The sequence below is a fragment of the Hordeum vulgare genome, chromosome 7H (assembly GCF_904849725.1).
Source record: "Hordeum vulgare subsp. vulgare chromosome 7H, MorexV3_pseudomolecules_assembly, whole genome shotgun sequence".
NCBI lineage: Eukaryota > Viridiplantae > Streptophyta > Magnoliopsida > Poales > Poaceae > Hordeum > Hordeum vulgare.
This window is the reverse complement of record NC_058524.1, coordinates 576,215,154-576,238,450: the sequence shown is the minus strand read 5'-3', so window position 1 is coordinate 576,238,450 and position 23,297 is coordinate 576,215,154.

Here is a 23,297-nt window from a genome sequence, read left to right as displayed (position 1 = left end):
GGAATACCATGATCTTGCTAGAACAACAAGATAGACCCAAAAGAGAAATATCACAATGCCTCCAGAACAAGAGAATATGAACTAGCTCATACGGAAGAAGAGAATGAAGAAAAGAATGACAACAATCATCACAATAGAATTGTAAAGCCTTTGGACAGAGAATTGACATAGTAGTTGGAAAACCAACAACGAAAAGAACAAGATAGTAGTGGGCTTATGGAGACCTTTTAAACTAATGAAGTGACAACCAGCCACTAACAGAAACAAGGATTGATTGGGAGAAACAAGATATGAACAATTTCTTACACCAAGAGGATGCATTAAGAATTTAGATTAACGACAAGCACCATGATAGCACAATCCATAGGAAAAGCTTTAGGTGAAACCCAAACCAAGATAGCTCAATGTAGAAACCATGAGTTAAGAATAATCTCATGATCAAAGGATTGGTGGGTTTAATTATCTCATTCTTGAAATAAAATCTCTTCGAGACTCCTACACTAACAAGAATGCTATAATACCACCTCAAAGGATAAAGGAAGAACAATTGCACATATAAATGCAGGAGAAAGGATACTAGAGGTTCTCCAACAAGAATCTTGAAGAACACTTGAGAACGAATTGAAACCTTGACGAACCACCAAGAAGGACCTCCGTATACGAATGAATGATGCAAAGATATCAAGGTAGAAAGGATAAGATTATGGCCTTGCCAAGATTTAGATGAAGCCCCACGAAGAGATACTTAACAGAACTTGACACTCCGGAAAACAAAGATAAGCGCTTGAGAAAAGAATTGATATCATGAGCCACTCCGGAAGAAGAATTGAAATCACTATGAACAAGAATAAGAATTATGTTATGCTTATCCTTCATCAAGTTTAATTGATGACAAGCAACGAATTTAGCATAACACTTATTCCTTTTGAAAGAATCTTGAAGAGATAGATAGATATGCACCACATGAAGCATAAACGAAGGAAGCACCGGTAAGAATTCACAATTGAATGGGAACACCACGAATTAATGAAGAAACGTGAGAATGAAGAGATCATGAGCCAGCTGAGAGAAAACTTGAACAAGGCACCACATAAACGAGAGACGAAGGAAGGGACAACAATTGAGAAGAATTGAGGATGAAAGCTGAAAGCTGAGAACAAAGAAGTCTTCTGAAATGATGGCCTTCGGAGGATCGAGTAATAAAAACAACTCAGACAAGCACCGGATAGCACGAAAGGGATTACTCATGATTGACAATAAATGAGAGGATACACGAAGCTGAGATGACAATCTTCACAATAATGGAGCAAGACTGAGAGAAACACTCCTTCGGTCTTCAAAACTGAAATGATAAGGAGAACACCACCAAGAATAACTAAGATACTCCGGAATAATGAAGAATGCAAGGTTGAGCCAAATACGAGAATTAATTCTAATTGATCTAGAAGAAGGAATATGACTGATGAAAATCATACTTACGTCATAGTTGAAAGGAATTAATGATCTCCGGAAGATTACAAGAGCTATAACAGATCCTGGGAAAAACCTGTGGGTTATGGGCCCACGCAAAGAAACCACCGTTAGAAAAGATTGCTTAGAAGAGAGATATTGCACCGGTAAGAATAGAACTAGATGAGGTTAGCACCTCGAAATAACTGAAGGATTCAAAACCAGAACTTCTGAAATATCTTTAACGCTCCGGATAGAAAGAGAGAGGAATAACAAGATAGGATGAAAAGAATTTCCAACATGGGAAAGAATTACAAGGATGAAAAGGATATGACGAACACAGATAGATGAATTAAGTTCACCGGTAAGGATGACAAGAATGAACAAAGATGAACACGAAGCTCCTGAGAATCTTCACAATGAATCACCGAATAAGAGAGAAAAGAACACATAGCGGAAGCACAATGAAAAGAAAACTCTTGGATGAAAATTGAATCACTGAAGAAAAAAGGGTGGGAGGGCGGGGAAAAACAAGACAACTTGGGACAGATGAGATGAACTCCGGAATAAAATGAGAGAATGATCTTGCAAAAATTGGAGAGGATTGAATCCCCTTGGAGAGAAACACATCGGTTGAAAAAGAATTGATATGGCAACTCCGGTTGACAAAATTGATAAGACGACTGATTCAGCAAAAGGATTAATACTCTCATAAAAATATGAGAACACCTCTTAGAAAAGATCTGATATCACCACTTGACATCGAAGCAACTGAATTACCATATTTCAACAAAACAAAGGGTGCGGCTTATGAAACAAGCCAGAACAAACTCATGAGAAAGATTTCCGTTCGATATTTTCGTGGACAGGATCGCACGGGCTCGATTTTACAGTAGTCATCAAGTGCAAGGCAGTGCACCCGACATACGAAGCGTCCCCGAGTCGTAGCAAGCTACAAGGACTCTTTAAGACACAACGTGTACTGCTGTAAGTCGACCGTGAACAAACGAATCCACTAGATGTCGAACCCCAACCTAACATCATATATTTGTTGGAAGATTGTCCTATAAGCAACTACTTGAATTCCCACCTATGAATTCCCGAAATATCTGGTCATGCAATCTGGTACACGGATACAAGGAGTAATAATCACACAACTCCTATACTAACCCGTCACTTGTATCACATCCATCAACACACGACCAGAATCTCGGACCTTCATCTACAACAGACCCTCGTGATCACAACGATACAAAGTATGGCAGTACTCCCGAAGAATCTACACCAGTACTGGGGACATCGGGGTTATCTCGCCACTACTAGTATTGAAGCAATTACGAACATCCTTCGTTCTGAGATACTAAGAAATCTGAATGATAACGATGTGCTCAAGAATCCCCTGGAGCTCAACTCCCCGGAAGAAAATCAAGTCAGACAGGAGGCACCAAGACAGAACTCCGTCACATCGGCATCATATAGATTCCAAGAATATCCGCGTGATCCTAAAAAAAAATTTGAGCGGGAAGAGAAGTAGAGTAAATTATTACGTCAAGATTCCTCACCAGAGCATAGAAGAGGAGAAAAAAGAATCCTACTCTCCGATATATAACTAAGACTCAAATAGTTTTTCACTAGACTTGACTTGCCCAACTTCGATCAATCAAGGGGGCTCCTAGGTCGGTCCTTGCTCTGATACCAACTTGCCACGCCCAAGATGCGACCCTATCCTCAATTTGGCACGAAGGCCTCGTCAGGGATAGAAGCGTATCTCGTCGTGTCGCAAGAATGGATATCGTTACAAGTACATGTACTGAAAAGAAGAGATATATATTCAGAGTTGGCTTACACTCGCCACAAGCTACATCAGAGTCACATCAGTACATTACATAATCATCAAGAGTAAGAGCAGGGTCCGACTACGGACGAAAACAAATGACAAAAGAAGAACGACGTCCAATATTTGCTATCCCAGGCTGCCGGCCTGGAACCCACCCTAGATCGATGAAGAAGAAGAGAAGAAGCAGCAACTCCAAATGAACAATCAACGCGCTCGCGTCACGTAACCTTTACATGTACCTGCAACTAGTGTTGTAGGAATCTGTGAGCCACAGGGGAGTCAGCAATCTCATTTCCAAAGGTATCAAGACTAACAAAGCTTAATGGGTGAGGCATGGTTAAGTGGTGAGGTTGCATCAGCGGCTAAGCATATATTTGGTGGCTAAACTTACGAGTACCAAGAAATAAGAGGGGGAAGATCTACGCATAACGGACGTGAACTACTGATGATCAAATGAATGATCCTGAACACCTACCTACGTCAGACATAACCCCACCGTGTCCTCGATCGGAGAAGGAACTCACGAAAGAGACAGTCACGGTTACGCACACAGTTGGCATATTTTAATTAAGTTAACTTCAAGTTATCTAGAACCAGTGTTAAACAAAGTTTCCACGTTGCCACATAACCGCGGGCACGGCTTTCCGAAAAGATTTAACCCTGCAGGGGTGCTCCAACTAGTCCATCACAAATTACCACAAGCCGCATAGAAATCCTCAATCACGAAGCTCGCGATCTCGTCGGATTCCCTAGTGGAAAACCTCAACTCTGAGATTACCCAAAGCATCACCGGAATCCCGATGCACAGGATATTCCGTCAAAGGTAAAACTAATCTAGCAAGGCCGCCCGATGTGTCGACGATCCCGATAGGAGTCGCGTACCTCGTTCTCAGGACACGACGGATGGGTCACACTAGGAGATACCAAACCTCGGGTTGCCCCGCGGTGGCCCCGTAGTCTGCCAATTTGGACCAACACTCATGAGGAGCACTGGCCCGGGGTTGATTAAATTTCCTCGGGTTAATTACTCCCTATGCAGTTCATTAGTTATTAGGCAAATGTAGTACCAAAGTTGGGCCTTGCCAGACCAGCTTTAATCTAAAACGAATTATCAAGGGGGTCCCCATAACAACCCCGATCGTGTTAGGAGCGCTCATTTATGGAACATAACACCGGTAGCCGAAACTAAGGGGGCAAAGGTGGAACAAAACACCAGGCTAGAAAGACCGAGCCTTCCACCTTTTACCAAGTATATAGGTGCATTAAATTAAATAGCATTTAAATATGGTGATATAACAAGGAACCCATGTTTTCACATGGTAGCAAGTGCACCTGCAACTAGCAACGCTAACAACGGGGTTAAGCAAGCAGTAACATAGCCAATCAGTGGTTTGCTAGGTCGAACAGGTTGAAGGTAAACATGGCATTGTTGAGAGGCTGATATGGAAACATGTGGTAGGCAACGAGACATAAACGATAGAAGCGATAACTAGCATGGCAATGATAGTAATGGTATCTGGGGAAATGATCATCTTGCCTGAGATCCCGCTTGGAAGAAGAACAACTCGGAGAAGTCGGCAAACCAACGTAGTCGAACGGGTCCTCACATTCCAACACGCTTGCGGAACTCTATCGAGACGGGCAAACCGGAAACAAACATCAACACAAGTATTCACCACCACAAAGCAAGACATGATGCATGAACAGGTTAAAATGCAAGGGATGGCATGGCAATTCACCTCAGCAAACAGTACACATTAAGTGAAGCTCGATATGCAACGGGTTGCATATCGACGAAACTCCACGATTAATTACTTAATTCACTCCCGATTATTTACACGGCAATATTAAATTGTAGTTAACATGGCAAGGGTGAAGCGACGAACCTACATGACAACATAGTCGACAGCACGTCGGACTTAGAACGGAGCCACGGCACAAGAACATGCAACACAAGATTATATGCCATGAATGCGTCATGCATGCGAGTTCCAACAACACAGGCAAGGGGAGAAAGAAACAAGTGTCGCCACGGCGAGCGAGAGGGAACCATGGTGGAAAAATGGAAACGATGCCACGGCAACGTTCCTATCCTGATAACTCGACGAGATATCGGTGACAACGAATTGAAGCGCGTGCGGGAACGCTAAATAAGATGGGGTGATCTCGGTACCGGGTTCCCACGTGTCGAGGGCACGACGAAAAGGAAGACAAAGTGCACGGGCAAACAACGGTGCATACATGCATTCAACTCAAACCACTCATACATCCGTACCTCACTAGCACACGGTACACGACATGACCCATCGGTATACCTTTGAAGCGTGCATAACGGAGCGGATCGGTTCGTAGCGGTCGTCGTGGAAGTAGTCGTACACGCGCGGGTAGTTGAAGTAGTGGTACACGGTCTCGTCGATGGTAGTCGTTCGCTCGGCGTCGTGGTTCTCAGGTCTTCGGCGTCGGTAGTCGTTCACGTTCCCGTCGATGTTCGTGGTACGTCGAGGATGTCATTGTACTCGCCGATCTTGTCGGTTCCATGAAGGAGGGAATGATGCACGCGGTCTCCATCGACATAACCGGCGACATCAAACAGCAACGCGACGTAAGCAGCACCAGCAGCAGGCAACGACGACACAATGGCAACATACCACCATCTAACAGCAGCAACTTGCAACAGCAACTACAGCAAGCTAGCAGCCGGGCAGCGGCAACAACACTAGCAGCAAGCAAAAACAGTAAGCCAACACAAGCAGCAAATCATCAGTCAACGCAAGCTACAGCTAGCATCTAGCAAAACAGCTAGCAGGCAACATCTACAGAACAACACGAACAGCAAGGCTTGGCAACAACATCTAGCGGCAGGCAGCAGCAAGAAGCATGTATCATCAGGCCACGCAACCGGTAGCAACCAGCAGCTAGCACAGCAGCAAGCACGCAGCACTACGGCAGCAGGCAAGCAGCAGCAAAACGGCGAGAGCAACAACAGCTGTCGGCAGCGGCAGTAGCAGGCAGGAGGAGGCCGAGGGTCTGGAGGGACTTGGCACGGGGAGGCGAGCAGCGAGGCGGCACGCTGGCGACGGGAGGACAAGGCGGCGGCGTGCTCGGGACGAGGCCGCGGGAGGCGAGCACGGCGGGGTGGCGCGAGCACGGCGCTCGGGCCTGCTGGCGCGGGCAGGGGCTCCAAGGGCGCGGCGCGGGGAGGCGCCAACGAGGAGGAGGGGCGAGGCGACGACGAGGGGCGAAGCTGAGGTCGGCGGCTCCGGAGGACGGCACGGCACCGGCGCAGGCGGCAGGGCTCGCAAGGGCGAGGCCATGGGGCGGTACATAGGGACGAGGCGGCCGGCGGCGCGGCGAGGCCGAGGGAAGGAGCAGCGACGGTAGCTCGGGTAGGACGGTGCGGCAACGGCCACGGCGGCGACGCGGGCAGGTGGTCCGAGGGGGCGGCGCGCGCAGCTCGGGAAGGTGTAGGCGAGCGGGCGAGCGGCGCAGGAGCTAGCGAGGCGGCGCGGCGTGCGGGAGACGGAGCAGGCGGTCAGCTGCTGGCGGCGGGGAACTCGGGGGCGAGCTCGGGAGGGGCTTCGCGAGGGAAGACAGAGAGGGGATCGAGGAGAAGGGGGAAGCGGCGCACGGGGAGGACGACGCTGGGAGAGCGGGATCCTGCCGCTAGGGTTGGGGAAGAGGAGGCCTTGGGCCTTGGCCTGGGGTCCTCCTCTCTCTATTTTGTTTTTTTTAAATCCTTTTTTTTTCTTCAAACAGAAATTTTTTTAAAATAAGGAAAGGCTTTTAACAAAATAAAAAAAAATGTTTCACTCCTTTGAAAATTATACCCCAACTCTAAAATAGCTTGGGCATTTTTAAACAAATAAAATGAAACCCTTTTAAGAATTAAAATAAAACCCTTCTTAAAAGAATTAAAAAAATCAAAACCCTTTTTAAAAGAATTAAAAATCAAAACCCTTTTGAAGAATTAAAATAAAACTCTTTTAACAAGAAAATAAAAATAACCCCTTTTCTTGCAAAAGAATAAAACCAAACCCCTTTGAAGAATTAAATAAAACCTCTTTATTTAAAGAATAAATAAAAGCCTTTTAAAAGAGAAAATAAAATGGGAGGGTTTTTAAAATAAAACAAACGAAGAAATAAAATAAAAACCTAAGGGTTGCCCCCACATTCAGATGCTTAACAATGCCAAGCTAGGCAAGCATGTATATCTACTTGATCGTCCACATCTACCTCTTCAACTAGAGTTTGAAGGTAATGAAGTGGTGATGATGACAATGATCTTAGTTCTACTGCAGCCAGGATGGCAGTAGAGGCAACGAAAGCTGGGGCTGCTAAAAACACGCCACCACCAGTTCCACAGCTCAGGACTCAAGCTGAGCAAATGACATTTCTAGTTAGCTTTGTTTAAGGCATGGAGAAGAACATTCAGGAGATTCTGCAAAACCAGAAGAGCCTTGAGAGAGTTGTGGAGACAAAATGTCATGACATGGATGGGAAGGTCACGGAATTGAACACTACAGTCAAACAACTTCAACATGAAGTTGACTTAGTGCAAGTTCCTCACTCAGATGACGATGATGACTGTGATGATGATGATTAAGAGTCACCTCCTTGCACTACCACTCAGTTCAGCACCAAGCCCAGATCTTCTGCTCTACCTGCTCCGAAGACACGACAGACTTCATCAGCTCAAGCATCTGCACCTTCAGCTCCACCTCCAACATCAACTCAAGCACCTCCAATATCCACTCCTCCAGCTCCAGGACAATCTGCAGAAGACTTCACGGACGCTCTTCTGTCAACCTCATCATCAGCTGCCCAAAGAGACGAGTAGTGCTATACCTTTTAAACTTTTTGGTAACTTGTTGCCAAAGGGGGAGAAATGTATAGATCATAGACTTCATGTGAGAGAGAGAGAGCTTTTGATTTATTTGCTCTCGTTTGTTTTCAAAACTTTATTCTTTTGGATGACTTTATCTTGTGTGTGATCATACGCTTTATCTTGTGTGATGCTACATTACTATCTTTTAGCTATCCTTGTGATGATCATTCACTTATCTTGTTGGTGTCATTTGCTTACTATTCATTCTTATCTTCTTTACGCACCACCAAGATGTATGTGACATGGAAGAGTGACCCATGATCCTAATTGATTGTGCATTTGCATTCAAATGCAAATTTTAAATAATGCACAAATTTAGGGGGAGATCTTGCTTTTCACATACTTCTCAAAGCATCGATGCTAATCATTGATTTATCTTTTGTCGAAGCTTTGATCTATATGTTGTCATCAATTACCAAAAAGGCGGAGATTGAAAGCACAATTGCTCCCTAGGGTGGTTTTGATATTTGATCACAACATATGCATCATTGGACTAATATGTTTTTCAAGTATATTTCAGAAAAGTTCAAAAGATGCTATGGCTAAAGGTTTATGTGGAGATTCCCCTTGATGCAATAAAGGAATAATATTGGCTCAAGCTTCAAGCTAGAAGACTCTTCATTTTCTATTTTGTGATAAATCACATTTGAGTCCATAGGAAAGCCAATACTATTAAAAGGGGTCAGGTAGTAAAATGAATTGATTGCTCAAAGTGCTCTACGTTAGCCACCAAAATACTCAGTCATTTTTCTCACAAAACCATTTTGTCAAATTCCACATACACAAATTCGGTGTCACCAACTTTCATATTTCGGACCCATCGAGTTTAACCTCAAACAGAAACCCTAGCCATTCCCACCAAATCGATGCAATCGAATCCGTATCGGTGCTACCGAGTTTGGGTGACCAACTTTCGGGTTCCTCGATACACAAAATTGAAATTTCTGAGTTTGAGTATCGGTGCCACCAAGTTTGGCCTTCTCACCGTTAGCCACCTTTTTGGTGCCACCGAGTTTCAAATATCGGTCTCATCGAGATTCAAAAGTTGACACCTTTGTGCTAATCGGTACTTTGGTGTCACCGAGTTTGCCACTTTGTGTGTAACAGTTGAGTTTTGGTTGCTGCCTATATATACCCCTTCACACACCTCTCATTCGTGGGAGAAGCACTCAGAACACACACCTCATGTCCAGATCCATTTTCTGAGAGAGAACCACCTACTCATGTGTTGAGACCAAGATATTCCACTCAATTCATTTGAATCTTGACCTCTATCCTGCCCAAACTTCTTTCCACCAAATCAACCTCTCATACCCATGCATATTCCATGAGAGAGTGATTTGGTGTTGAGGAGACTATCTTTAGAAGCACAAGAGCAAGGAGTTCATAGATCTACCCCATCTATTACCTTTTGGAGGGTGGTGCCTCCTAGATTGGTTAGATGTCGCTTGGGAGCCTTCTACTTTGTGTTGTGGAGTTGAACCAAGATGTTTGCAAGGGCAAAGAGAACGCCTACTTCGTGAAGATCTACCATGAGTAAGGCTAGTCCTTTGTGGACGGAAGCCGTGGTGGAATAGACAAGGTTGCTTCTTTGTGGACCCTTCGTAGGTGGAGCCCTCCATGGACTCTCGGAGTCATTACCCTCCATGAGTTGAAGTCTCCACTAACGTGGACGTACGATAGCGCCACCTATCGGAACCATGCCAAAAATCGTCGTGTCAACCTCATGCGTTTGATCTCCCTACCTTACTCGTTTACTTTACACTTGCATGTTTACTTTCCGCTGCTACACTCTTAGAAATGCATGTGTAGGGTGTACTTAACTTGCTATAACTGCCATAGCTCCCTCTCAACTTAAATTGGGAAAAGGCAAAAAAATATCTTCTCAAGTAGTCTAATCACCCCCCCCCCCTCTAGACATACTTTCGATCCTACAACATGCCTCCTATCAATGTACAATTTTTGCAAGATTGTGATGGTGGTGTTTGGCTGTGAGTACCCGAGAGAGGCAACTACCGCTGATACGGAGGTTGTTGACAATCAATGACGAGAGGGGCTTTCCGGGCAAGCTTGGTAGTCTAGATTGTATGCACTCGAAGTGGAAGAACTGTACATTTGCTTGGCACAGGCACTATAAGGGGCATGTGAAAGGTTCCGTTGTCATAGTAGAAGCGATGGCTTCACAAGATGTGTGGATATGACATTCTTTCTTTGGCATGGCTGATTCTCACAATGATATCAAAGTTCTTTAGCGTTCTCCAGTCTTCGCAAGGCTTGCAGAAGGCCACTCCCCAAGGGTCAACTTTGACACCAATGACAACCATTACAATAAAGGATACTACCTAGCCGATGGTATCTTTCCTCAGTGGTCAACTCTTGTGAAGACGATAGCCAATCCGCAAGGAGAGAAGAGACAGAGATTTTCCCAAATGCAAGAAAGTGCTAGGAAGGATGTGGAGCGTGCTTTTGATGTGCTTCAATCATGATGGGGCATCGTTCGAAATCCTACGTGGACATGGAACACCAAGAAGCTTTGGGGATGATGACTGCTTGTATGATCATGCACAACATGATTGTGAAGGATGAACGTGATGACAACATTTACAACCAAGGGGCTAATTTGTAGGGTCAAAATGTTGAGCGTAAACACCAACAACCGGCAACCTTTGAACAGTTTATCGAATTTCATCTTGAAATGTATGGTTGGCATAATTATATGCACCTCCAGGATGACTTGGTCGAGCATAGTCATTGGCAACCAGTAGATGTATCGGTTCATTTTACGTTTCGTCTATTCAAGACAATTTTCATTGGGTATTAACACTATAAAATTATGTTTTTATTTGAACGTGGAACTGCTTTGTTTGTAAAACTATTTGCACTTTTTGATTTATATGGTTATTTGCATAGTTAAATGGCCTTTCCCCGGTCATGGCGTACTAGATGCAGCAGTGCGTTGGACGCACGACCGGTGCTTCCAAAAAAACGATTGAATTCCGCTGTATTCCAATACCCAAACAAACAAAATTCGAACAAAACAAACGTCTGTTTGGGATCATGTATTGGAGTTCGCCTAACCACTCAGCCCACTTTGAGTTACTCGTTAGTAGTAAGATAAGACCTTCTAGAGGCGACTCGAGCCGTTCTTCTCCAATTTTTCTTTGTTTTCTCATTTTTTTTCTTTGATTTTTTCATTTTCCAATTTTTTTCATTTTTTTATTTTTCTTTGTCTCTTTTTGTTTTTCATTTTATATTTTTATATACATATTCAATATTTCTTCAAATACTTATTCAACATTTTTTCAGTATTTGTTTAACATTTTTATATACACGATCAATATTTTTTAAGTACTTGTTCAACATTTCCTTTCTTTTTTTTTCATTCTACATTTTTATACATGACCTAAAAAATTAAATATTTTTCAATATTTTCTAAATACCTGCTCAATATTTTTCTAATACTTGTTCAACATTTCTATATACATGATCAACATTTTTAAAAAATACTTGTTCAATATTTTTCAAATACTTTATCACCATTTTCAAATTCTTGTTCAATTTTTTCTTCAAATACTTGTTTAACATTTTTAAAATACTTGTTCAAATATTTAATGTTTTGAAGAGTTTTTATAATATATATTTTGAATATTTCAAAATTAAAAATAAAAATAAAAAATAAAATACAAAAGAAACAGAAAACATAAAAAAAGGAGGAGAAAAAGGCTATGGCCTCCCACGCTTGTGGGTCGTCCGTGCTCGGTGGCCATTAAGGGAGTCCGAAGCTAGGAATCGCTGAAGTCGAGACATACTGGCGCCCATATCTCGCTGGCAGCTCCAATTCATGGCGCTGTGTGCTAGTAGGATACGAAACGCGCACCCTTTTATGATGTGCTCAATATTTTAAATTATGAGTTATTTATTTTCTTTTTGCTGTTTTTTTATTTATAATTAATTTTGGATTACGAAAATTCCCAAATTATTTTTTAAACTGTGCATTCGGAAAAACATGTTCAAGAAATCATACATTTTTTGCGGATTCAAAAATATTTCTTTATCTCACCAAACATATTTGCATATTCAAAAAATGTTGACGATTTTAATAAAAACAATTTTTAAGAAATTAAATAAGTTTCATGATTTTGACAAAAAATGTTCATGTATTCAAAAAAGTTATCTATTCGAAACATTGGTTGCAAATTCAGAACATCCTCAAGAATTTCAAGAAAAATCTAGAAAATTCGAAAATATTCAAGCATTATAAAACATGCATGAATACAAAAATTGTTAACTGATAAAAAATCATGTAGTAGAAAGATGTTCATGCATTTCACAAAAATGGTCTATGAAACAAAACAAAAAATGTTCCTGCCACTTCGAAAAATATGCTTGTTTGAAACAAATGTTTGCGTGTTTCAAAAAAGATGCTCACTTTTTCCCAAAAATGTTTTAGAATTTGAAAATATCATCAATACAAAAATTGTCCGTGATTAGAAATACCTCATTTCGAAGTTTGAAAATATCATCAATACAAAAATTTGAAAATATCATCAATACAAATTATAATTTTTTTTTCAAGTTTAGAAAATGTTCATGACGTTTAGAAAGTTCTTACAATTGGAATATATATTATCTCACTTCGAAGATTGCGGCAAAAAAACAAGGAAAATAGAAATAAATTTGACAATCCGCAGCGACTATTGCATTAAGCGAGTTTTCAGAACGAAAATGTATTTGACGCCCGTTGCGTCAAGCTGTCAGAGCTTCGCAAAGACGAACAAACGAGCAGCAATGTAACGTGGCGGTCCACTTAAACGTTCAAACGTCTTATGTTTTGAGAACCTTGTAGAATGTTTTCTGAACCCGTATTTTGCTTTGTTCTGTTTTTTCTTTTTTCTTTTTTTCTTTTGTCTCTTTTTTCTTTTCTGTCTATTTCGTTTTTACATTAATTTAAAATTTTCCAACAATTCAAAAAATGTTCACGGTTTCTAAATTTGTTTATAATTTGGAAAATGTTTATGGTTTCAAAATTTGTTCACATTTCAAATGTATTTGCAATTTTATAATTTGTTCAGAAATCGAAAAATGTTCACAGTTTAACAAAAAATATTCAATTTTTTAAATAATTTCCACTAATTTGAAATTTGTTCATGTTTCAAAATTTGTTCATATTTCATATTTCAAAAAATGTTCAAAATTCTATACTTGTGTTCATGAATTTCAAATTTGTTCATGTTTCAAAATTTTGTTTTTACATTTCAAAAAACTTTTATGATTTTAAAAAATGTTCCATATTTTAAAAAGTTGTTTTTCCAAACAATGTTCATAAATTTGAAAAACATTCAATACGTTCAAGAAAATTATGGATTTTCAGAAATTAATCTTCAATCTCGAAAAATGTTTTTTATTTTTTTATAAAATGTGCTAAATGTTCGGTATTTTCAGGAAATATTGAGTACTACCTAAAAATGTTCGAAATATACAAATTTCATTTAATGTTTAAACTATGTTCGTGTTTGATATTATTCTTAATTTTCAAGAAATGTTCTTCCTTTCAATGTTCCTTATTTAAAATTTTGTCGTTTTTTAGATTTTGTTCGTAAATTCAGAAAATGTTTTGAAATTTCGAAAAAAGTTCTGTATTTTAATTGTTTTTGCTTTAAAATAAAAATAACAAGTAAAAGGAAAGAAAAAACGAACCAAAAAATGGAAATAAGAAGAAAAGGAAAAAATGTAACAGAAAGAAAAGAAAAAAGAAAACTATCAATTTTTTTTAGTCAAAAAACAAAGCTGGGGCCGGCCCAGTCGAGGCGCCCCTTCTGCACGGCGCGGGACTCGTTGTTGCCGCCTCCGGTTTCTTCTCTTTTCTGCAAACCGACACCTGCAAGCGCATTAGCGGTGCTCCGCCCATTTGTCTTTATTTATTTCGTTCAAAACATTCTAAAAATGTGAAGCCGCCGGACTTCGAGGTAATCGGGCGTAACCACTAGGCCAATAAAGGACTTGTGCTTTCTAAACATTTTCCCTTTTTTAACTTTACTCTTCAATTGGAAATCCCTGGGTTTTGGGAAGCTTCTAAAAGCTTCCCACACCAGCATTTCACTGACTCAATGGTCAACTCGTTTTTCAAATTGATGATTTTTTTTCATATTTATGATCTTTTTTTGAAATTTGATGTTCTTTTTTGAAAAAATCAATGAACTTTTTGCAGGTTCAATGAACATTTTTTCATATTCGATGATTTTTTTTCAAATTTGATGAACTTTTTTTTCAAATTCAATGAATGCTTTCTCAAATTCGGTGAACTTTTTAAATAAAAATCGTGACCTTTTGTTCAAAATCCGTGAACATTTTTGAATCTGTAAATGTTTTTAATTTCTTATTAATTTTTCTTTTTTATATTAATCAACGTGAACAAAGTTGAACATATGTTAATGTTTGTACAAAAAAAAGGGTCAAATAGGATTATTTCTTAATTGTAGGCAACAAACTAAGCTTGTTCTAGTGGGATTGCTTATAAAGCACTACATTTAGGTGAACAGAGATTGATTCCCAGTTTGCTCGAATTAACACCACCTTTTTACTTCGTGTTTTTTCGCAGGTTGATTGGACGGGCCGGTACACACCACCTGCGAGCGCCGAATAGGAGGTCCCTTGGAAGGAGTTGGAAGGATCCCTTGCTGGAGGTTTTCGTTTCTCGCGTAGCAACAGGAACCTTCTCGAAGTTTTCAGCTGGTTTTTTCCTATTTTACGAAACTTCTAGAAGTTTTCCTGAGCCGTTTTTTTTCATATTTCTTTATTCTTTTGTGTTTTTTATTTTTCTGTTTCTATTTCAAAATATGTTCTAGATCTTCATAAAATATTTTTGGATTTTCAATAAATGATCTTGATATTAAAACAATGTTGAGTATTTTCTAAAAAATGTTCTCGATTTCGAAATTTGTTCTTAAGATTCAAATTTTTCTTCGGTTTCAAAAAAAAATCTTAAGATTCAAAAAATGTTCGTGCTTTACAAAATTATTCAGAATTTTTCAAAACTGCTTTCAGATTTGAAAGCTGTTCGCAAAATTCAAAAAATGTTTGTGCTTTAAAAATTTGTTTGGGGTTTTTGAAATTTGTTTTCAGTTTCAAAATTTCTCTCAAGATTCAATTAATTTTTGTTCTTTAAAAAACATTCGCACTTCCAAAAAATTTCATGATTTTTGAAATTTTTTTCTTCATTTAAAATTTTCTTCTCAAAATGAATAAAATGTTCGTGCTTTAAAAAAATTCCATCCTTCCGAATTTGTTAAGATTTTTTTTTCAAAAATATTTCAGGTTTTTCGTTCAAATTTTTTCTCCTTTTCGATTTTTTTCCTCAAGATTCAAAAAATGTCCGTCCTTTAAGAAATTGTTCGCGCTGCCAAGCTTGTTCATGTTTTTTTAAATTGTTCTCGGTTTTGAAATTTGTTCTGAAAAATCAGAAAAAGATCGTCCTTTAAAAATTAGTTCACGCTTTCAAATTTGTTTGGGGATTTTCAAAATTTTGTTCTTAAGATTCAAAATTGTTCATACTTCCAAATGTGTTCACAGTTATTAAAAATGGTTCTCGGTTTCAAAATTTCTACTCAAAATACAAAATATTCATGTTTTAAAAATTTGTTCGTGCTTTCAAATTGGTTGACGGTTTTTTAAAATTGTTCTCTTTTCAAATTTTTGTGTCAAGATTTTAAAAATGATCATGTTTTAAAAAATTCTTCGTCCTCCCATATTAGTTCATGTTTTTTGAAAATTATTAGCCAAATTCGATAAATACTGTTATTTGAAATGACAAAAGAAAAGAAAAAAAAGGAAAAAAAACGAACCAAAAGTAAATAAAATAATCATAAAAGGAAAACAGTAACAGAAAAGTAAAAGAAACTAAACTGGGACGGCCCAGTCGGTGCGCCCCCTCTGCGGCGCAGGGGCTCCCTGCCGCAATGAGCGGCAGATAGGAGCTCGGAAACAAGGGGATAATGGGAGCTCCTAGCCAGCGATGCAGGCGCCCGTTAACAATGCAGCGATTGCAGCGTCTCTGGCATGGCCGCGCCATTGACACACAAGCTACCGTTTTTTTTTCTTATTCTGTTTTTTTTTCTGTTTATCTAGTACGAAAAACCGTTGAAATTGTATTTTTTTACAAAATTTAAAGTAAAAAAACGATTTACATTTTTAAATATAATGGTTGATCCATTAAACAAAATCATATATTTATGAAGTCTTCATCAATTTTGAGAAAAGTTCATTAATTTGAAAAATATTTCATCAAAATTGAAACAATTTCATCCAATTTGGATAAAGTACATTAAAATTGTAAAAAGATCGTTAAATTTGAAAAAAAGTTCATATAAATTCAAAAAAACTTCACGTACTTTGAAAATAGTTTATTCAACTGTAGGAAAAGTTCATAAATCTTTAAATAGTTCCTCATTGGAAAAAGAATCATCCATTTTCAAAAACATGTTCATCAATTTTACAAAAAGTTTATCGTTATTCAAAAAAGTTCATAGAATTTAGAAAAATTATAAAAGTTCATCGTTTTCAGAGAAAAGTTCATCCATTTTATAAAATGTTTGTCAAAACTTATAAAAAGTTCATCAATATTTAAAAAAATTCATAGCATGTTTTTAAAAATCATTACCCAGCGTCTATATGGGCTAGCTCATATAAGAATGCTGCAGGCGTCAGTTAATTAAATGCCCGTTAACTGGTGATAATTGCTAGCAACTTTAGCACCTGCGTGTGCGTCGAGTTCGTGATGAAATGAAGGCCCGACATATTCATTATTTTTGCATTTATTTCTTCAAATTTATTTTTCTTCTTTCCTGTCTTTTCCGTAGTTTCTTTTTTTTTAATTTTCATTCAAAAAACTATGTCATCGAAAAATTTCAAATATATGTTTAACATTTTTCTAAAATAAATTTAATATGTTTTTAGTATATGATCAAAATTAATATTTTCCAAATGGTTGATTAAAACCTTCCAAATGCAATATTAACATTATTTAACACATGGTCAACATTTTTTATAAACACATTTAACATTTTTCAAATTCTTCATTAACATATTTCAAATACTTGTTCAACATAGTTTCAAACGCTTGATTACAATTTTTTCTATAGATGATAATATTTCTTTTAATAAGTGGTCAACATATTTATATACTCGTTTAATATTTTTCAAATGCTTGATGAACATTTTTGAAATACTTGTTCCACATTTTTCGAATGCTTGGTTAACATGAATAGAATGAACAAGTCACCTACCAAGTTGTTCTTTATGCTGAAAATTGCTGAAGCAGGACTGTGAAAAAATCACAAACAAATGTTTCTTGTGAATAAGATCACTAGTTTCAAAAAGAAGGGCAAGTCTAAGAAAGGCAAGGGCACCGGTACGAACGACCCCCAAAACAAGCCTAAGGGCGGAGCGAAGACTAAAACTAAATGTTTCTACTACAAGGGCACTGGTCAATGGAAAGAGGAACTGCAAGAAGTACTTGACAAATAAGAAGTGTGGAAGACACGGGAAGATATAATTGTCGGGAATGTAATTGATGTTTTGTTTGCTATCGAAAGTTCTAAGTATTGGGTACTTGATACCAGTTGCTCACATTTACAATTCGATGGATGACTTCTGAGAGTGCACAAGCTCGCAAAGTACAAGGTCGTGATGCGCATCCGGAACGGTGGGGGAGTCACTGCTCAATTTGTCGGCATCATGCCTCTACGTCTCCCTTCAGGATTTATCTTAGAACCAAGTACCTCTTTACTTTTGATAGAGCATAATATATCTCCATATGTGGTTTTGGTAATTGATGACAATCCCTATGGACTAATGGTTGCCTTAAGTTATATTTATAGGATTTGTCCATAGGCACTTCTTGAAGTCCATCTGTTGGGTTCAAGGAGTTTATATGTTGACCAAGATGTTATTCAAGGTATTATCCAAAGAATGGTCATAGAAACACTAGGTTGATCAAGATCTCAGACTAAGAGCAAATCAAGATGATCAACACACAAAGCGTATAAGATGTACCGAGAGGGACCAAGTGATCCCATGGTATGGTAAGCATTGTCCATTACGTGTTTGTGTACTAACCCATGGTCTTTGTGAGACTCCGATGTGGGGGTTAGGTGTGTTTCCATTAGGCTTGCGTCAAAAGGAAGATCTCATACAACCCAGGAAGGATGACGTCAAGTGGTGATCGTCATCAAGATTGTGGTGTGCAAGTTCAAGTGGATCAGCACGAATATATCATTGAAACTATTGTCAATGATCATGTGTTGATAAGGACAATCTCATGTGCTAACAAGGACAAGATCAAGATAAGCATTCTTGAGCACTACATGCTTGATTCCTGTGGATGTTCACATGGTGGACAAATGAAGATAAATACATAAGCTAGGCTTTCCACATTATGTATGGGAAAGCTACTTGAAGACTTCATCATGTCCTGCTTTCAACTTGAGCCAAGAAGGAACAAGAACATCAAGCTCAGGTGAAAGGGCTAACTCAAAGGTATCAATTCCTTTGACGTTAGTGGTGCGGAGTGATGATCAGCGAATAAAAGTATACACTCAAGTATGGATCATCAGTACTCTTTTATGATTCTTGAGTCCTTAGGGATCCCGCACTATTAAGAGGGGATCACAGGTTTTGTGATGAACTTGCTCAAACTACAACTTCACTTTCTGCTCAGACCACATCTCCACTGCTTTGTTGTTATCTGTAAACAGAACCAGTGCCTCGGACTTCCGGCTTCCTCCGGACGTCCGAGGGCCGGACGAACGACTACCTCGGAAATCCAGAATCCTATACCACAGAAATCAGAGCCATTTAACTCGGACTTCCGGCTCCCACCGGACGTCCGAGGCCCGGATGTCCGGCCAAGCTCCGGAAATCCGGAGGTCAACACCAGTAGAATGTGTGCACTATATCTCGGAAATCCGGCTTCCTCCGGATGCCCGAGCACCGGATATCCGACACCCATCGGAAATCCGGAAGCCACCACCAGTAGAACTTGTGTTGTATAACACGGACTTCCGGGCCACTCCGGACGTCCGTATACTGATGAATTCAAATATGTGCAGGCACACCTACAGGCCTCGGACGACCAACCAATGTCGGACGTTCGGTCGCTGTTTAATTCAAAATAGTTTGAGTCGTATCTACAGGCCACGGACGACCGACCCCTATCGGACGTCCGACCCCTCACGGACGCCCGGACTTCCGACAACTGTCGGACATCCGGACCCTGTGTGACTTAAAAGTGTCCCCAATGGCTCTTTTACTCTCCACACTATAAATACCCCCCTCCCACTTCGTGAGAGGGTTGCCCAACACAGCCTTATCCTCATAAGAACACATTTCCACCTCACACACATTTTCTCACTCCAAATCTTAGATCCCAAGAGCATTTGTGAGCCCCTTTGAGAGTTGTTTCAATCAAAAGATAGATCTTCTCCCTCTCCTTCTCTCAACCCAAGCTATTTGTGATTTGAGCAAGTTTTGAGCATTCTCCGTGATCTTATTACTCTTGGAGGTTGGAGACTCGTAGGCGGTAGGAGTTCTTCGGAGAGGAATCAATTCGTGTGATTTCCCCCGGAAAAGTTTGTGAGGGTTTGGAAGCCACCTCAAAGGCTTACCACTAGTGGTTGAGAAACGCCTTCGTGGTGTTATCTCAAAGGGAGAATAGGGTGAGCCTTCGTGGCGTTGGTGTGCCTTCGTGGTAACATCCACCTCTCTAACGGTGACTAGCTTCCCTCCAAGGAAGTGAACATCGGGATACATCTTCGTCTCAGTGACCTTGATTATCCTTAACCCTAACTCCTTACTTGTGGTTTACTTGTGTTATTTGAGCATACATACATTGCATATTGCTTGTGCTCATTATATTGTGTTGGCCATTTCTTGTACAAGATTAATCATTCAAGCATACCCTCTATATCCACACGTACATACTTGCAACCCTTGATATATCGTGTGATATAGTGTGATCTAGTATCTTGTGTTATTTACCTACTTGTCGTGTGATATAGCTCAAGTAAGTTTGTGTAACTTACTTGTGCTTGTTAGTAGCTGCATTGTGTCCATCTTGGTAGATCGTGTTGTTGATACACGTTGCGGTGCCTAGTGCATTTAGGATTTGTGCTTGACAAGTACCCTCTTAGTTCATTTCCGCATTAGGTTCAAGCCAAATCTGAAGAAGTTTTTAAGTAGCCTATTCACCCCCCCTCTAGGCGTCATCGAGGTCTTTTCAATTGGTATCAGAGCTAGGTCTCTCTTTAATTAGGTTTCACGACCTAGAGAGTATCGATGTCGACTATTGGATTAGTGCACAATGGCATCTTTGACTTTGATGGCACAAATTATACCCTATGGAGAATTCGTATGCTTCATCACTTTCGGGCCATGGGCCCAAATACTTTACGAATTGTTCTTGTAGGGATTGCCGACAAAAAGGATGATGCATCTTCATCTACTAATGAAATGTATCTTGATTGTGATGCCTTTCTTGCCATTCATCGAACCATAAGTCCTGAAGTGTTCAAGTCTATCTCGACTTGCAAGTCAGCTCATGAAGTTTGGACTAAACTTGAAGATATATATGGTGGGTCCAATCTTGATGAAGACGGTATTATGATGGAGTTGGTGCATGAGCTCTTCACTCTTTTCGATCTTAAAGAGTCCACCACTACTCCCATATCCGATTTCTTGCACACCTCAGCATCTTCAATCTCACAAGGTAATGACATGGTGAGTGAAGAAATATATGTTGATGAAAATGGCATAGCCTCTATGGACACGAACATATCTAGCACCACACATAGTGTAAATTACTGTGCCGATAGGTCATGCATTTCACCTAAAGATTCATTGACAAATGTCTGTGGTGATATGCCTGCTTCCTCGTGTCCTCTTGATCAAAATATCTTGTTTCTCCCTAGTTGCTCTATGACTAACCATTTAGGGGAAATCAAGAAATATGAAGTACTTTTGACTAATGAAGAATATGATTCACCAAAATAATCATCATCAACTCCTCCAGTTCACATGTGCCTCATGGCAAGAGGTAATAATGAGGTATCATCTTCCCTGTGCAATAACGATGATATTTGCGATGAGGATGATGATGATGACTTGACTGAAAATATCTATGTGATCAGTAAAATTCTTCATAAAGCTAAAAATAACTCTCTTCAAAGGTTCCAAGATGTTCTTGCTTACTTTGAAAACTGTAATGATTCACTTAATCATGAACAAGCTAAAAGTGAACAACTTGAACATGAACTTGAGAAGAGTCATCAAGCATGTAGAGACTTAAGATCTTCAAAAGGAGAGATTGAAGTTGCTCATGATAAACTCAAAAGGGATTTTGAGGTCCTTCTCCTTGAATGCAATAATGTCAAGGGAGAGCTCATCAAAACCTCTAAGATCTATGAGGAGCTTCAATCTACTCATGAGAAGTCTCTATTTTCTACTTACTCCTCTCATATTGTTGATGATACTTGTACATCTAACTCTACCTCTTTTGAAGTATCAACATTGAAGGAGAATGTTGAGCTACGTGCTCAACTTGATTTACTAACTAGCAATTATGGGAAGTTGGAAGAAAACCATGTAATGCTCACAAGCTCTCATGCGGATCTTCTAACATCCCATAATGTGCAAAATTTAGCTCATGAGGCTATCATCACCAAGGTAACATCAAGCGAGCCTCATGTGGACAATGGCACTACTTCTAGTCAAAGTACTATATTTCCATGTGCTAGTCCTCGTAATTCGTCTAATCATAATGTTGCTACCTCGTGTGATGAATTACTTTCCTTGCCTTGTTGCTCTAACATTGAAGCTTACACTCCCTCTAGTACTTGCATTGATACTAACCGTGCAGAGGAAATCAAAGAGCTCAAGGCCCAAGTCACTTCTTTGAAGAAAGACTTGGAACAGTGTCATGAAGGGATGCCCACACTCAACAACGTCCTGTGTGAGCAAACATCTCCGAATGACAAAAATGGGTTTGGAGTAAACTCAAACAAGAATTAGAGGGGCCTAGAACAAGTCAAGAATTCGGCCAAAATCATTTGCTTCAAGTGCAAAGTTAAAGGGCACCATGTTAGATCTTGCCCTCTGAAGACGAAGTCTCAAAGTAACAACCAACAAGGGAAGCGGCCACAAACTCAATCACATATTCAACTACAAGTTGAAGGAAGGCCTCTTCCCAATAAGACCCAAGCCAACACTCCCCAAGGTGAGAAATCAACTGGGAAGAAAACAAAGGGTAGATGTTGCTACTTATGTCGTGAGAAGGGTCACGTCACTTCGTCTTGCACGAAAGGTAACTTATCCAACCCAATCACTATTGATGATACATATTCCCTTGGGAAGGATAAGGTTGGCAATGTGTTTGCCAAGTTTGTTGGTACTCAAAATGGTGTCAAGAAAAGAACCATTTGGGTTGCCAAGCCTATTGTGATTAACCTCTTAGGACCCAACGTAGTTGGGGACCAACAAGCTCAAACTTGATCAATAGGTGACCTTGGAGGACATTAGAGACTTGGATTCATAATGAAGAATTAAGGAGTCTTCATCATTCATATTATCTCAAGCCAAGTCATTTGGATTATCGAGTTTCTATCTTATATCCAATGTGCCTCCTTACGGTAACTTATACCTAAATTGTTTTCATTGTTAGGTGCTTGCCCCCTTTGCATGTTGTGGTTTTGTACCTTGCATGCGTTTGTATATGTTGTGTTTCCAACTTGCTTATCTTGAGTAATCGAGTATGGGTATGTTGGTTTGCATATCATGTACATGTGAGTCCTGTATTGAGCCTTTTGTCTCTTGTTTGTATTTTTGTTGGCTCTTGTGAGAGATTAATGGATTATCCCATTGTGGGGGAGTGATGTGCTTTCCACACCTCACAATCCTATAAATGTGTATACATGGGGAATACCACTTAGTTTTGATGCTTCAAGATTATCTAGTGTCTATGTGGTATGTCTTACTCATGAGAAATTCAAATTCTATATGGTCCATTAATTATCTCTTGTTGGTTTCAATTTGCCACTTGTTAATATTGTTGGTTTATCACATTATGGGGGAGTAATA